This window comes from Scylla paramamosain, chromosome 6, assembly GCF_035594125.1.
Source record: "Scylla paramamosain isolate STU-SP2022 chromosome 6, ASM3559412v1, whole genome shotgun sequence".
NCBI lineage: Eukaryota > Metazoa > Arthropoda > Malacostraca > Decapoda > Portunidae > Scylla > Scylla paramamosain.
This window is the reverse complement of record NC_087156.1, coordinates 9,515,001-9,519,656: the sequence shown is the minus strand read 5'-3', so window position 1 is coordinate 9,519,656 and position 4,656 is coordinate 9,515,001. Positions and strand designations below refer to the sequence as shown.

General features: G+C 34.8%; 1 protein-coding gene across 1 annotated transcript in view; it reads left to right on the top strand.

Moving 5' to 3' along the window:
- The first annotated feature begins 290 nt into the window (after positions 1 to 290).
- The window catches only part of LOC135101291 (jmjC domain-containing protein 8-like), a 194,238-nt gene continuing 189,872 nt past the window's right edge, over positions 291 to 4,656 (top strand). The window contains exon 1 of the mRNA XM_064005001.1: positions 291 to 331. The gene's annotated coding sequence lies outside the window, so the exon portion shown is untranslated. The remainder of the gene's footprint in view (positions 332 to 4,656) is intronic.

Genomic DNA, 4,656 nt, shown 5'->3' with positions numbered 1-4,656 from the left:
CAACTGTTGTGCATATTTAACATTCTTAGCGTTTCAAGTGTGTTCTGTTTTCAGTGTTGTTTTTCATGTATCCATGTGTTTTTGCTTGCAGGAATTTGACACGTTTTATTTACGACATTTCTTCAGTATTTATTCTTTCCTTTTTTGTTCATGTGTATGTTGTAACTCATGCAGTAAAGGATTTGTGGTGGTTCTGTTCATGATGCTTCATTTTTAGCTCTTTTTAGAATAGTCAAGCTGCATCACTTTTTTTATGTGGATGTTTTGATATTTTCAGGAAAGGATGGCAGGTGGTGCCGCGGTGAACACTGCCAACACGTGCAGGAGGAAAGTGAGTACCTGCTTCATTACATCATGTGCACTCTGTTTTGGAACTCGCTGTTAAACTTTTTTTTTCCAAGTCAACCGAAACCTGTCACTGTTGCCTGCCTTTCTCCTGTCAGCTTCCCACGAATCTATGAAGGAAAGAAAGGATGTGCTTCCATGGTATCGTGTCAGTAGTATTATCCATTGAAGGATTAGTTTTAACCTTTTTCCAAAGCGTTGTTTTTGTCTCCCATTTTTGTGCCTTCCCAGGGTATATATATGAAAGAAGAAAGAATGTAAATTTAGTCTATAATGTTCATTGCAACATCTTACAGGTAAAAAGTCCTTTGAGGATTAACCGAATCTTTTTCAAAACTATAATTTTTGTATTTCAGTCTTCGTGTGCTTATTTTAGTGTATGCATAGAGAAAAGAAGGACACGAAATCATATATTTTCTCTAATGGTGTCATCTTTTTGTTATAAATATTTACTTGGAGATTCAATTGAAACCTAACAATTAGCTATCATTTTTACGTTCTTATTTTTTTTTTCGTATACATCTTTTGTATGTACGAAAATGTGAGTGAAGAAAGGAAAAAGGCAATTATAAAAAAATTTCCACAATAACAGGAATATACACTTGAGGAGTTTTTAGGTAACAAATATCAGATCTTCTAATTTATCCGTTTATTTATCCTTTACTGTGTTTTACTGTTATGTAGATTAGTAATATTTTGCATGTTATGATAAAGTGTCCTTGGAAACTATTACTGTAACACATTTCATTTAGTGTGAATTTGATTTCCACGTAAAAAAAAAAAAAATGGATAAATAAATAAATAAAATAAAAATAGAATAAAATAAAAATCTTTCCTTCTATGGAGAAAACATATTTACATTTTCTTTGTTCAATGGGGAGTTTTCAGAACTAGTGGTTGTCACCAGGTGGCAGCACAGACACAAACTCTTCTCTCACATACAAGCAATATTAGATATACCTACAGTGTTATTATATATATATATATATATATATATATATATATATATATATATATATATATATATATATATATATATATATATATATATATATATATATATATATATATTTTTTTTTTTTTTTTTTTTTTTTTGTAGGAAGGACACTGGCCAAGGGCAACAAACATATGAAGATGCAATGGGCTTATATAATATATTTTTCTACGTAATCCCTTCCAAGTGGTAACACAAGGAAAATGAAACTCTTTTCATGAACAAATGTACATAAATTGATTTTTTAGTGAATCGGCATTTAGATTTATTTGGTCATCTTAAGATTTCCAAATGAATACACTCTTGATTGGAAACGTCTTAATCTAGACGACAGTAAACATAAAGGCAACATGTCTGTGACAGTCAAAAGTCCAAATTACATAGATCTCCTTCCTAGTTTATGGAAAGGGCAATTTTAATAAAAAAATTGGCAACTGGAGTGTCCTGGCGATAGTAATGCTGTATCTCTAACCAAAACAAACACCTGACTCGGCCGCGCTGGTTGAACTTAAGAAACACGTTGTCGAACATGAAGTTGAATGTTGCTGCGGTGCCCATCTCCACTACGCCCTAAGCAATGGATTACGGCAGCTGGACACTACAGCAGCAGCAGGATCGCCTGAGAGATGTTTGTTTTGGTTCTCGATTACTTTGCCTTGTCGCTCGCTTCGTGAGAAGGATGCTAAAATCCCAGAAAAAAAAAACTAGAGCCATATATCACGATGTTACTGAGTAGGTTGTGTCATACTATATAGTACAGTGTGATTTTTTTTACTTTTTTCATCACGATCCTAGATAATATTGAGAGAATGTGGTCAAATTATTATTTTTTTTTTTTTTGTTTGTGATTATCGAGTAATCGAGAAAGTAGGTTGTGTCATACTATATAGTACAGTGCGATTTTTTATTTTTTCCATTGTTCAAATTAAGTTTTTATACTTGTAATATGATTTATTTAGAAAATGTTAGCAGTTTACTCGATAATCACACTTAAAAAAAAAAAAAAATTTGACCACATTCTCTCAATATTATCTATACCGGATATTGAAAAATCGATACGTCATTTCAATAGTATCATGATGATCAGTGTTCTATGGATCTTTATGCACCTGGGATTTACTACAGCAATATTTTAGCTCTCTTTCCTACAGTTAGATGAGCAGCAACGACATCTAGTGATTTAGTTCCGAAAACTCCCGGGAAGCGTTACCACCTTGATATTTGTGACCTAATCTAAGTTAACTTTTTAGCGTCATAACCTTTGTTGCAGCTTTATTCAAGTAAAAATTAAAGAGAGGAAAGCTTGTATTGTTCTGTGAAGTGTTGTTATTTGTCTATGTGTGTGTTGATTGTCACGTTGAAAAGTCAAGGTGACGTGGGCCTTGATGACTAGAGCCGGCCCACACTATTTGTCTCCCTTTTTTTAGAGGCTCGTCGTTGTAGATTTCTGAAAATATTAGTTTCATCACTTTTTTATTTTCCTTGTCATCGAATGAAAGAAAATTTATGATTTTCTTTATCATTTAGTAACGTATTAAATATCTTTGGAGGGATTATTCCCCTAGCAGAGCGAGATGGTTCTATTTTTGTTACCGCACCGCACACTATTTTTGTACACCCCACCGCTCCCGCCTGGCCCTGGAGGGTACAACGATGATTTGGCCAGGAGCACCTTTTGGTGTCCATCGCATATAAAAGTTTCGATTTCAGTTTCGGAAACACTTCTTGGTTGTTAACTTTTGAAGGCGTATCTTTCTTATTTTATGTAATTTCTTCGTCAGACTCACCTTTTTTGTTGTATTTTGCATATTTTGATTTATAGGGATGTGGGCGAAGGTTTCTGCCTCGCAACTCTTGCAACTATCGCCTCATCACTACAGATCGAGCTGGAGGGCGCAAAATGCGTGAATTATTTGTCATAACTCACTTCATATATGAGATAGCCAGTTTTGGTTGACACCATCAGTCTCAGACACTTTTTTTTTCTTTTTGTCCTGAGGGTTTAATATAGTCCCCTGATTTTGTGTTTGTTTTGTGGGATGCAGCAGCGGCGGGACCTTTTTCCTTCCTCGCGGCCAGACGACGAGGACTGGCTTTTGCTGCTCCTCCTGACACACTCACAATTTACCGGTGAGTGACGGGGACGGAGCTGTTTTTGTAGCGCAGTGTACGTCCTTCCATTTTTAGGTTTACATTTAGGTGAAGGCTGTCATGCTTGCCTATGTTATTCCATGTGCATGTAAGGTAAGGCTGCTTGACAAAGTGTCTGACTCACTGCAGACACTTGCTTTATGCTGTACTGTAATAAACAAGTAATTTCTCAATGTAAAGGAAACAGTGAGTCACAAAAGTGCCTCTCAATACGATGTGGTAATAAAAAGTAGAATATGAAATAAATAGATAATAAATAAGTGAATAAATAAATAAATAAATAAATGGATGAATTAATGCATACCCTAGAGAACATTTCATACCTACTGAGCTTACCATAGCAAATACACTGATATGCTACAAAAAATGCACACAAGTATATGAAGATGGAAAAAAATGGGGGAAGTCTGTCTTGTGTTGTTATTTCTATGGTTACTGCTCTTCTGAATTTGCCATCAGCATGCGTCTCTCCTTCCCCACGCTGACGCTGCACAAGACTTTCACCTTTATTCCGTTCCCTTTCAGTAGTCCAGGAGTTAAGCAATATCTTCATTCTTTCATCCCCTTCATTGGTAAACTCTGGAATTCTCTGTCTGTTTCTGTTTTTCTCCTTCCTGTGACTAGTTGTTTTAAGAGTGTTGAGGCACTTCCTGAAACATATTTAGATTTTTTATTATTGACTTTCTTTTTATCTTTTCTCTTTTTTTGTCTGTGTGTATGGAAGCGACAACTGAAAAGATATTTTTTTGTTCCTCTGTTTGCCATTCGCCAAGAAGATATGAGAGTGTGAGTATAAGTAGTGGCTATATGCAAATGTTAGAATACCATTTTATACTGATTCTAAATTCAAGATGTATTGCATTGTTTACTGCAGTGTTTCAAGTTGAGCCGTCCAATATCTTTTGCATCTAATTCATTTTTGTGTTCGGCTACTTGAATTTTCATTTCCAAAATGCAGTTCCATGTTTTTAAGAAGCATAAAGGGTTGAAGAAAAATAAAGCTTTCCTGAGTTGTAATAGGTGTTAATGTTGATAACAGTATTAGTCGTAGTAGTAGTAGTAATAGTAGTAGTAGTAGTAGTAGTAGTAGTAGTAGTAGTAGTAGTAGTAGTAGTAGTAGTTGTTGTTGTTTTAGTAAAGAGCAGGATTATCAGCTGGAGTGACAC